Genomic DNA, 13,866 nt, shown 5'->3' with positions numbered 1-13,866 from the left:
CAAAGACTATAAATAATTTAAAATAATTAAGAAACTACTTAATCACAAATTAGTTAACAATTCTATTTTGACACAAAACTGTCCCCGGCAGTGGCGCCAAAAACTTGATGTGCAAAACGTGGTATATGAATTAATGTATGAAATAATATGGAAAAATACCAATTAAAGATTGTTACACACTAACGGGCAGTGTACCCGATCGTGTAGTAGTATAAATAATGGTTTAGTTCCGTGTATCGTTCCAAGGACAGTTGGATTAGTCAAATTTAGAATTAGGAACTATATTATGATTAACTAAGTAAATGAAACTTAAAGGTACAAGATATTATCTTTTTGTGGCTATTTAACGATTTAGCCAAATCAGAGAAGATTAAAAGTAAAAACAATATTTTTAGTCTTTTAAGTTTATATAATGAAAACAAATGCAACGAAAGCAAATAAGATAGTTTGATTAGGATCAAAGATACGAAATGTTTATCTAGATATTTTACCCTTGGTATTGGATGTAGTTATATTGTTGAGACCCGATTGAATGACTATGTGTGTGAGTTACCTAATAGATTTACCAAGAGTTCTCTTTAGTAAACACGCAAACTCGATTACAAGATCAAGGGTTCCCTTTTCTCTATAGTTCTCGTGTTTGTAACCAAATAACTATGATATATATGCTAATCACCCAAATCGACTTGCCAAGAGTTCTCTTTAGCAAGTACTCAAACTAGAATTAATAAGTGGAGGGTTCCCTATCACCTAGACCTTTTCGTTTGTGACTAGTTGATTAGCTAGATCAAAGACTTGAATAATAATTGTCTTTTGCGTTCGCTCTACACAATTCATTCCTATATCGTCTAATCATTTTGATCTAATTTACCCCCTTGGACCGGTTTAGTAAACAATCAATCTAAGACAAGTTGATTGTAAATCAATATGATACATCAACAAGAGTTCTCTTTATCAACAACATATCAATTAACTAGATACAAATCATTTGACATCAATAAGCATGGTTCTTTGATTCAAGCTCTAATCTAATCACACATAATACATTCAACCCATAAGATTACATCCAATACCTCAGTTATTAATCTAGACAAACATTATAGAGTTTAGCCAAAAATCATATTAACCAACAAAATAACAATCAATTGATAAGTAGAATTCATTGTGAAGAACAAGAAATCAACCTAATAGAGAATGAATCTTAAATGGAGAAGGTGTTGAATCTTGATTCTTGGATGTTTAAGCCTCTTCCAAGAGCTTGGAATTCTCCAATTTTGCTCCTAAAATCGTCTTGAAACTGCTCTGTTTCGTAACTGTCCGTATCTCTCTCAATAATACACTTTTAAAGTGGTGAAAGTTGGTCAAAAGCAAAAAGTAGCTGAAACCTACTTCTGGACGGCGTCCAGATTTCTGGACGGCGTCCAGTTGTAAAGGCCTGGACGGCGTCCAGAAATCTGGACGGCGTCCAGTTGTGCTGAATTGTTCTGTAACGTTTTTTCCAAATCTCCCTTCATTTGGACGGCGTCCTACTCATTTTGGACGGCGTCTGTCATAACCCGTCCTTAACCATAAGAACGTGTTAAATAACGTATGATTTCATTGCGAGGTATTGACCTCTATATGCGACATTTTTAAAAGAAAAATTGCATATATTATACATTACAAACCATGATTCTTATTTTTGTTACAAGCTTTGGACAACATAAAAATGATTATCGTTTAGCGATAATCTTTGACTTACAAACTTTACATATAATGATAACAACACGGTTTCTAGCATATTTTACAACACAGATCCTCGGGTATGCAGTTTTATTTTTGACACAAATATGCGTACGCAAGATCCTGCTCAAATTCAACATTTTGCAGCGGAAGCTTTAGTAATCTCCTGAGAATAGACATGTTTTAAAAGGTCAACATAAAGTTGGTGAGATATAGGTTTAGTGCCGGCAGCAATATATATATATAGACCACAAGATTTCGTATATAAACAGTTTAATAAAAATATTCTAAGTGGTTGAGCACTTGGTAACCATACTTAACATTTAATCACGTCGCATATTCCCTTTAATATGAAATCTTACTACACCGTACCAAGTGTAGTCACAAAACGAAGTACTGTGCAACCGTTGAATACTGGTCGTCCAGTCCGGTTGGGGTTGTCAGGCCCGATAGATCTATCAACAGGATTCGCGTTTACAATACCGCTGTAAATATTAGTTACCAAGCTACAGGGAAGTATGCTAGTGGTACAACTCAACGTAGAATATATTTTTCAGTTACTTGTGTCCATAACGTAAAACATAAAATACATGTATTCTCATCCCGAAATATTTAGAGTTTAAAAGTGGGACTATATACTCACGTTCGTCTTGAAGATATATATATTTTTGACTTGGTCTTCCGGTTGATATCACGAACCTATCCATATATAATATATCAATACCTTTTCTTTTTAAACAAACGTCTCATATATATACTTGTTATACTTTTAATACTTTGAATAATTCCTTAGTCCGTAGTTAGCATTTCGTTGTTAGTAATTCAATTTTAATGGTTCATTTGTAGATGTTTAATATACCCGCAATGAAATAAATAAAACCCCCAACGAAATAAATAAAACCCCATCGTATATGTATTGGTCGAGATTAATCTTGACCCACGGTACCGGTGTTGTCAAATGACGTGTTGCGTACATAAAGTACCAGTGTTGTCAAATGACGTGTTGCGTACAAACATGGGATCTTATGATTAATCTTCTCGTATTGTTTACGGGTGATCCTGAACCATATAAAATTGAATTATAAGTACATATATATAAAATATCATGTTATCTTAGAAAGATGTGATTTTATTTAATTTTTCCCAATTAATCCCGAAGTTAAACAAGTCTTGGATAACCAATTTTGTTTCGGTCATAGTTTCTTCGTTACAAATCCGTTTTCGTTGATTCAACTTGCCATCTCCTTGGATCGAGTTCCTCTTTAAGACTATTAACTGAAAATACCTTGGTTTGTATTCAAAATCACACGGCATAGGTGAAACTTTAGTGAAACTTATGAAGTTAAACATTTTCCTTTATGTAAACAACCTTAAATGATTATTTTTCTAAAAATACTTATACTTTGAATTAAATCATGAAATTTTTATGTGTTATCATATTCATATTAAAAATCATTTTTCCAGAAGATAAACTTCCAATTCAAAGTTTAAGATGGTTTTTAATTATCCAACCCAAAACAGTCCCCGGTTGCACTCCGACGTCGTAAAAACAGTTTTTAAGGTGTTCTTTGAAAAACCAAGTTATACCTTGTTAAATTAGCATGTAATTAAGTTATATTACAGGTCTTGAAGTATTTTAAAAGTTAAGTTAGAAGGATCTATTTAGTTTGCAAACAAGTTTGAAAACTTTCAAACTATGTTCTTGTTGTTAAAATTTTATACCACAAAATAAGATAGCTATATATATATGAATCGAATAAGGTTATGAACATAGTTACTACCTCAAGTTCCTTGGACAAAGTTGCTGTAAAAGAGGAGTAAGAACCTAGAACTAAAAGGGTGATGGAATTGGATGAAAGATTGGAAGTAAGTTTGTGTTCTTGGAAGGATTCTTGAAGTGTTTTTGTAAGGGTTTTCTTATGGTGATTAAGTGATGTTTTTGAAGCTAAATGATGGGAAAAATGCTTGGAGATGATCAAGTATGAAGTTAAGAGTATTTTGAGAGAGAAATGGGAGTGTAAGTATGAGAAAATGGGGTGAAGAAATGGTGTGCATGCATAAAAACGTTTTTAGGTTATAAAGGAAAAAAAAGATACCTAACTTTGTTTTCTTGCTAAATAATTCATGCTACTTGACAAATGGTTGGTTCCACATGTTTCTTAATCATTTAAGGCTGCTAAGGAGCAGATTTTTATTGGTATATACCAATAGTAAATACATCTAGAAGCTGCGTATGATACGGGTACATATACCCTAGATATACGTGTAGAAATCTTTGAGAAAACGGAACGAGGATTCAAATATAGCTATCTTTTGTAAATATACTTATATTGTTTTATGTATGTAAGCCCTTTAAAAGTGATAAAATACATATCTATACGATGCATGTATAAGTATTATAGGTTATAAGTATTTATGTCGAAGAACGTTACGTATAGTTATCGTTTTGAAAACTTAAGTTAGTAGTTTCAAAATATACTTATAACTCATTGTTATTAGTACCCAATGAGATGTTAAACATCCTTAGATCATGTTAAATATATATAAATACATATATATACATAAACGTATAATTATCGTATGTTATATAGTTCGTGATATCATCGGTCAAATTGGACGGTCAAACGTTGTGTAAAACTCTTTTCGAAGACATAAGTCTCAACAATTTGGATTGCTTGTCATGTTGGTAAGGTTTAATTTATGTAAATATTAATCTTATAAATATAGAATGATCGAAAAAGTGCGGGTCATTACAGTACCTACCCGTTAAATAAATTTCGTCCCGAAATTTTAAAATTGTACCTATTTTGCGTCATCGGGAAACAAGTGTGGATACTTTTGTTTCATTTGATCCTCTCGTTCCCAAGTAAACTCGGGACCCCTTCGAGCATTCCAATGAACCTTAACGATCGGTATGTTGCTCTGCTTGAGCCGTTTAACTTCACGATCCATGATTTCGATTGGTTCTTCGATGAATTGTAGTTTCTCGTCGACATGGATTTCTTCAAGAGGAATGGTGAGATCTTCCTTTGCAAGACACTTCTTAAGGTTCGAGACGTGAAAGGTATTATGTACTCCGGCGAGTTGTTGCGGTAACTCGAGTCGATAAGCTACCGGTCCAATGCGTTCAATAATCTTGAACGGGCCTACGTACCTTGGGTTCAGTTTACCCCTTTTGCCGAAACGTATTACACCTTTCCATGGTGACACTTTTAACATAACCATGTCACCGATCTGAAACTCTAATGGTTTCCTTCGAACATCGGCGTAGCTCTTTTGGCGACTACGGGCTGTTTTCAATCTCTCCTTGATTTGTACAATCTTCTCAGTCGTTTCGTGTATGATCTCGGGACCAGTTAAATGTCGATCTCCTACTTCATTCCAACAGATAGGAGATCTACACTTCCTTCCATACAATGCTTCGAATGGTGCAGCTTTAATGCTCGCATGATAACTATTATTATACGAGAATTCTGCTAACGGTAAATACTTATCCCATCCGTTTCCAAAATCGATCACACATGCCCTGAGCATGTCTTCAAGAGTCTGAATTGTTCTTTCACTCTACCCGTCGGTTTGCGGATGATATGCGGTACTCATATCCAGACGAGTTCCTAGTGCCTCCTGTAGTGATTGCCAGAACTTTGAGGTAAATCTACTATCACGATCAGATATAATGGAAATAGGTATTCCATGCCTTGAAACTATTTCCTTTATATATAATCGTAATAATTTCTCCATTCTATCTGTTTCCTTTATAGGCAAGAAATGTGCAGATTTGGTAAGACGATCAACAATTACCCAAATGGTGTCGTATCCCCAGGCAGTCTTTGGTAACTTCGTGATGAAATCCATGGTAATACCGTCCCATTTCCATTCTGGAATTTCTGGTTGTTGAAGTAACCCTGACGGCTTCTGGTGTTCTGCTTTGACTTTGGAACAAGTTAAACATTCCCCAACATATGTTGCAACGTCTGTCTTCAAATTAGGCCACCAATAATGCGTCTTAAGATCTTGGTACATCTTTCCAACTCCAGGATGTATCGAATATCTTGTCTTATGTGCCTCGTTCAATATCAACTTCCTTAATCCACCCAACTTCGGTACCCAAATACGATTTGCAAAATATCGAATTCCATCTTCCCGCATAACGAGTTGCTTCTCATACTTCTTCATTATTTCATTTCCTATATTTTCTTTAGTAAGTGCTTCTCGTTGAACTTCTTTGATTTGTGAGTTGAGATTCATGCGAATTTTTATGTTCATCGCTCGTACTCGAATTGGTTCTCGTTCCTTTCTGCTTAATGCGTCAGCCACTACATTCGCTTTCCCGGGATGATAGCGAATCTCACAATCGTAGTCGTTTATCAGCTCGACCCACCTACGTTGCCTCATGTTCAGCTGTTTCTGATCGAAAATATGTTGAAGACTTTTATGATCAGTAAACACAGTGCATCTAACCCCATATAAGTAGTGTCTCCATATCTTTAACGCAAACACGACTGCTCCCAGTTCTAGATCATGCGTCGTATAATTCCGCTCGTGAATCTTCAATTGTCGAGATGCGTATGCAATAACTTTCTTTCGTTGCATAAGAACACAACCAAAACCTTGTCGCGAAGCGTCACAATATATTTCAAAATCATCGTTCCCTTCAGGTAACGATAAAATAGGCGCCGTAGTTAACTTCTTCTTCAGTAATTGAAATGCGTTCTCCTGCTCCGAGGTCCATTCGTATTTCTTCCCTTTTTGCGTTAATGCTGTCAACGGCTTAGCTATTCGGGAAAAATCTTGAATAAACCTTCTATAATAACCGGCTAAACCCAAAAATTGGCGTATCTGCGTTGGTGTCTTAGGAGTCTCCCATTTTTCAATGGCTTCAATTTTTGCTGGATCAACCTGAATTCCTTTGCTACTAACAACGTGGCCAAGAAATTGCACTTCTTTCAACCAGAAAGCACATTTAGAAAATTTAGCATATAGCTGTTCTTTTCTTAACAACTCTAATATCAACCTTACATGCTGCTCATGCTCTTGCTCACTCTTGGAATAGATAAGAATATCATCAATGAAAACGATAACAAACTTATCTAAATATGGACTACAAACTCGATTCATGAGGTCCATGAATACAGCTGGCGCATTCGTCAATCCAAACGGCATAACCAAAAATTCGTAATGACCGTAGCGTGTCCGAAAAGCAGTTTTCGGTATATCTTCTTCTTTGACACGTAATTGATGATAGCCCGATCTTAGGTCAATTTTCGAGTACACACATGATCCTTGGAGTTGATCAAATAAGTCGTCAATTCTCGGTAGTGGATACCGATTCTTGATAGTTAACTTATTTAATTCACGATAATCTATACACATTCGGAAAGATCCGTCTTTCTTCTTGACGAATAAAATTGGAGCTCCCCACGGTGAAGTACTTGGTCGTATGAATCCACGATCCAGTAATTCTTTTAACTGACTCTGAAGTTCTTTTAACTCGGACGGTGCAAGTCTATATGGAGCACGGGCAACCGGTGCAGCTCCTGGTACAAGATCTATTTGAAATTCTACAGATCTAAATGGAGGTAATCCCGGCAACTCTTCCGGAAATACTTCAGGAAAATCTCTTGCCACAGGCACGTCATTGATGCACTTCTCTTTTTCTTTCTTTTCGACTTTATTAACATGTGCTAAGATAGCATAGCACCCTTTCTTCAAGCACTTTTGAGCTTTCAAATAACTAATGAGTTTTAGCTTTGAGTTACCCTTCTCTCCATAAATCATTACTGGCGTTTTATTCTTACGAGGAATGCGAATTGCCTTCTTGGCGCACACAACTTCGGCTCCTATTTTGGACATCCAGTCCATGCTGACTATTACATCAAAACTTCCTAATTCTACGGGTATCAAATCAATCTTAAATGTTTCTCCGGCTAAATTTATTTTACAATCACGGCAAATTTTATCGGCTTTAATTAGTTTACCATTAGCTAACTCAATCATGTACTTAGCATCTAGAGGTAATGATGAACAATTCAATTTAGCGTGAAAGTCTCTACACACGTAACTTCTATCAGCACCAGTATCAAATATAATAGATGCGGATAAGTTATTAATGGTAAACGTACCCGTAACAAGCTCCGGGTCTTCACATGCCTCTCTAGCATTAATAACAAATGCTCTCCCACGTGCAGGTCCGATATTCTTCTCTGGATTCGGGCACTGGCTCTTATAGTGACCTTGTTTTCCACACCCAAAACAAGTAATGGTAGCCAAAGCAGTTCTATTTGCATTGGTGGCAGGAGTCTTGGTACCATTTGTATTTGTAACGAGAGCCCTACAATCTTCAGCAAGATGACCCTTTCGATTACATTTGTTGCATACCACATTACAGTAACCAGAGTGATGTTTGTGGCATCGGTTGCATAAAGGATTTTGTCCTTTATAACCAAAGCTTAAACCACTACCCGCACCTTGCGTGTTTTCTTGTTTCTTAAAAGATTGTTGTTGGTTACCTCGATCATAATTTCCATTCCACTTTCTTTTGTTACCTGATACCTTCACATCAGTATTGGATACTTTCTTATCCATGATGACCTGATCCATTAGCTCGTTTGCCATGGTTATAGCTTCATGAATTGTCTTAGGTTTCGATGCTGTAACATTTGCCTTGACCTTTTTGGGCAAACCATCTTTGTACATTTCAATCTTCCGTTCTTCGGTTGGAACCAATTCAGGACATAGCAAAACTAATTCCATGAATCGCTGATTGTAGTTGGTGATTTCAGTACCAATAACCTTCAGACTTCGTAACTCATCTTCCAATTTCCTAACCTCGTTCCTTGGACAATATTCGTTGATTAACATTGTTTTGAATTCTTCCCACGGAGTATCATAAGCTACATCTCCTCCTACAGCCTTCACATAATTTTTCCACCACGTGAGTGCACTATCTTGTAAAGTGCACGATGCATACTTGGTCATGTCCTTTTCAACACAACCACTGATTTTAAACACAGTCTCCATCTTTTCTATCCACCGGGTTAAACCGATCGGTCCTTCTGTTCCACTGAATGATGAGGGCTTGCAAGCTTGAAAATTTTTGTAAGTGCACCCCACACGAGGATTTGGGTTAACTGCAGCACCTCTTGCAGCCTCGACCCATAACATTCTGTCGTTCACTCGCTGATTGATGAGTTCCTGGATTTCTTGTTCCGTCATTCGGTTCAATCGCGCCATATTCTTCTATAAGAATGAAAAGAAAATAATTATTCACAAGGAATATTATAGATGTAGTGTATATTTACAGTACATTATAGCTTATTAATAATATGAACCAGGTATTATTATAAAAGCCTTTTCTTCTTATTAGCGTTTTATAATTATATCTAGGGTAGTACCTACCCGTTAATGTCCATACTTAATAGCTTAGTACAGAATCAATTACTACCATCTAAATAATACTTAACCATGGAAAATTATTGCATTTCACACTTCACTATTTTACATATGCTTATCTTACATCGAACATTAAGCAAACCACACTAATAATATTATACAAAACATTATATGATCTTAATACGGCAGCGCATCGTTTGGTCTATTTTCTAGGACGTTTAGGTTCAAAGAATCGCTTAACGCTTATCCTGGCTGTCTGCCTATATTTTGGCTGTGGGACTGAAGAACTGGATGCCGGGATAGAACGAATAGGAATAGCGAGAATAGGGGTGGTAGTGTCTAGTGGAGTTGGTGCCACATCATCCTTACTAAACTCGGGATTTGAATTTTCTAATTCATTAGCCTTTCGTTTCTTTCCTAGTTCGAACTCGTCTTTTGTAATCTCCTGTATTTCTTCCTCGGGTTCACTTTCCTCCTCGGGTTCACTTTCCTCCTCGGGTTCACTTTCCTCCTCGGGTTCACTTTCCGGGTTCTCTATAGTCGGTTCATCCGGAATTTGTGAGTCTTCCCCAAAGATATCATTTTCGTCATCGGATAGGTTAATGACTGGAACACCACCTGAAGATTCTGGTTCGGAGTCGCTGAACGTGATGACAAGTTTTGAGCCCGACATCTATCATACAACAACTAACCCATTAGTACTACATAATATTTACATATAAATTTTAACCAACAATGATAAGCAATGGTTTTTAAATCAGACCCGGTCAAAGTCCAGACTTACTAATGTATCCTAACGACTTATCGGTTAGACACACTAATGCAAACCTGGTTCGCTAAGACCACCGCTCTGATACCACATGTCATAACCCGTCCTTAACCATAAGAACGTGTTAAATAACGTATGATTTCATTGCGAGGTATTGACCTCTATATGCGACATTTTTAAAAGAAAAACTGCATATATTATACATTACAAACCATGATTCTTATTTTTGTTACAAGCTTTGGACAACATAAAAATGATTATCGTTTAGCGATAATCTTTGACTTACAAACTTTACATATAATGATAACAACACGGTTTCTAGCATATTTTACAACACAGATCCTCGGGTATGCAGTTTTATTTTTGACACAAATATGCGTACGCAAGTTCCTGCTCAAATTCAACATTTTGCAGCGGAAGCTTTAGTAATCTCCTGAGAATAGACATGTTTTAAAAGGTCAACATAAAGTTGGTGAGATATAGGTTTAGTGCCGGCAGCAATATATATATATAGACCACAAGATTTCGTATATAAACAGTTTAATAAAAATATTCTAAGTGGTTGAGCACTTGGTAACCATACTTAACATTTAATCACGTCGCATATTCCCTTTAATATGAAATCTTACTACACCGTACCAAGTGTAGTCACAAAACGAAGTACTGTGCAACCGTTGAATACTGGTCGTCCAGTCCGGTTGGGGTTGTCAGGCCCGATAGATCTATCAACAGGATTCGCGTTTACAATACCGCTGTAAATATTAGTTACCAAGCTACAGGGAAGTATGCTAGTGGTACAACTCAACGTAGAAAATATTTTTCAGTTACTTGTGTCCATAACGTAAAACATAAAATACATGTATTCTCATCCCGAAATATTTAGAGTTTAAAAGTGGGACTATATACTCACGTTCGTCTTGAAGATATATATATTTTTGACTTGGTCTTCCGGTTGATATCACGAACCTATCCATATATAATATATCAATACCTTTTCTTTTTAAACAAACGTCTCATATATATACTTGTTATAATTTTAATACTTTGAATAATTCCTTAGTCCGTAGTTAGCATTTCGTTGTTAGTAATTCAATTTTAATGGTTCATTTGTAGATGTTTAATATACCCGCAATGAAATAAATAAAACCCCCAACGAAATAAATAAAACCCCATCGTATATGTATTGGTCGAGATTAATCTTGACCCACGGTACCGGTGTTGTCAAATGACGTGTTGCGTACATAAAGTACCGGTGTTGTCAAATGACGTGTTGCGTACAAACATGGAATCTTATGATTAATCTTCTCGTATTGTTTACGGGTGATCCTGAACCATATAAAATTGAATTATAAGTACATATATATAAAATATCATGTTATCTTAGAAAGATGTGATTTTATTTAATTTTTCCCAATTAATCCCGAAGTTAAACAAGTCTTGGATAACCAATTTTGTTTCGGTCATAGTTTCTTCGTTACAAATCCGTTTTCGTTGATTCAACTTGCCATCTCCTTGGATCGAGTTCCTCTTTAAGACTATGAACTGAAAATACCTTGGTTTGTATTCAAAATCACACGGAATAGGTGAAACTTTAGTGAAACTTATGAAGTTAAACATTTTCCTTTATGTAAACAACCTTAAATGATTATTTTTCTAAAAATACTTATACTTTGAATTAAATCATGAAATTTTTATGTGTTATCATATTCATATTAAAAATCATTTTTCCAGAAGATAAACTTCCAATTCAAAGTTTAAGATGGTTTTTAATTATCCAACCCAAAACAGTCCCCGGTTGCACTCCGATGTCGTAAAAACAGTTTTTAAGGTGTTCTTTGAAAAACCAAGTTATACCTTGTTAAATTAGCATGTAATTAAGTTATATTACAGGTCTTGAAGTATTTTAAAAGTTAAGTTAGAAGGATCTATTTAGTTTGCAAACAAGTTTGAAAACTTTCAAACTATGTTCTTGTTGTTAAAATTTTATACCACAAAATAAGATAGCTATATATATATGAATCGAATAAGGTTATGAACATAGTTACTACCTCAAGTTCCTTGGACAAAGTTGCTGTAAAAGAGGAGTAAGAACCTAGAACTAAAAGGGTGATGGAATTGGATGAAAGATTGGAAGTAAGTTTGTGTTCTTGGAAGGATTCTTGAAGTGTTTTTGTAAGGGTTTTCTTATGGTGATTAAGTGATGTTTTTGAAGCTAAATGATGGGGAAAATGCTTGGAGATGATCAAGTATGAAGTTAAGAGTATTTTGAGAGAGAAATGGGAGTGTAAGTATGAGAAAATGGGGTGAAGAAATGGTGTGCATGCATAAAAACGTTTTTAGGTTATAAAGGAAAAAAAAGATACCTAACTTTGTTTTCTTGCTAAATAATTCATGCTACTTGACAAATGGTTGGTTCCACATGTTTCTTAATCATTTAAGGCTGCTAAGGAGCAGATTTTTATTGGTATATACCAATAGTAAATACATCTAGAAGCTGCGTATGATACGGGTACATATACCCTAGATATACGTGTAGAAATCTTTGAGAAAACGGAACGAGGATTCAAATATAGCTATCTTTTGTAAATATACTTATATTGTTTTATGTATGTAAGCCCTTTAAAAGTGATAAAATACATATCTATACGATGCATGTATAAGTATTATAGGTTATAAGTATTTATGTCGAAGAACGTTACGTATAGTTATCGTTTTGAAAACTTAAGTTAGTAGTTTCAAAATATACTTATAACTCATTGTTATTAGTACCCAATGAGATGTTAAACATCCTTAGATCATGTTAAATATATATAAATACATATATATACATAAACGTATAATTATCGTATGTTATATAGTTCGTGATATCATCGGTCAAATTGGACGGTCAAACGTTGTGTAAAACTCTTTTCGAAGACATAAGTCTCAACAATTTGGATTGCTTGTCATGTTGGTAAGGTTTAATTTATGTAAATATTAATCTTATAAATATAGAATGATCGAAAAAGTGCGGGTCATTACAGCGTCCAACATACCTGAAGCCTTGTTTTATCGTTTTAGAGCGCTAATTTGACCATAACTTATATCGGGATCAACTATGATGAAATCACAACTTATAGAATGGTCATAATTCACCAAAACTCTTTATAAACCAATTTTCGATACACTTTTCATACCTTTATGTATTACTTGTAGTAACCACCTTAACTATCCTTGATTCGAGAGTATTTTACACGATATTGCGAGATATATATGATGTAATTGAGCAATATCAGATTTCGATGGGTTTTTACAATAAAACGAAAACCGAATGGTACCATTGAAAGATACAAAGCCCGTCTTGTTGCTAAGGATATACTTAAACCTATGGAGTTGATTATTCCGAGACTTTCTCATCTCCGGTCGCAAAAATTGATACTATTAGAGTTCTCTTTTCCATCGCTGCAAATGAAGAATGACCGCTTCACCAATTTGATGTAAAGAATGCCTTTTTCCATGGTGAATTAAAATAAGAAGTTGATATGGAATCGCCACCAGGATTTGCGGGAATCTTCAGTGATAGGGAAGTTTGTTGTCACGACCCTACTTTTTCCGTTATCTTTTCAGTTAATTATTTAACGACCGTTAACTGTTAGTGTGCCACGTCATTTCTATGACCTATATTATTATTTGTAATAATATATATATATATATTAATTATTATGTGTTATGTGAATATTTGTATTCATATTTTAATTTATACGTTTCTACGTCTCGCGGATTTCCATCCGGCGAATCTTTTTGGTTTTCAAACCAACGGTCGAGTTTTTGGGACATTTAAATCCTAAATATTTTAAATATGATATTTTAAGTTCATATTATTATATAGTGTATTTATATTTATTTTTCGTCGCGCGTTTGTTATCTTTCCGAATTTTTAATCGCGTAAGTGCGTTTTCGCGTTTCGGGACTCGTTCGGGCTTTTGGGCCATCAGGAAATTAAC

The sequence above is a fragment of the Rutidosis leptorrhynchoides genome, chromosome 8, assembly GCF_046630445.1.
Source record: "Rutidosis leptorrhynchoides isolate AG116_Rl617_1_P2 chromosome 8, CSIRO_AGI_Rlap_v1, whole genome shotgun sequence".
Taxonomy (NCBI): domain Eukaryota; kingdom Viridiplantae; phylum Streptophyta; class Magnoliopsida; order Asterales; family Asteraceae; genus Rutidosis; species Rutidosis leptorrhynchoides.
This window is presented reverse-complemented; position numbering follows the sequence as displayed.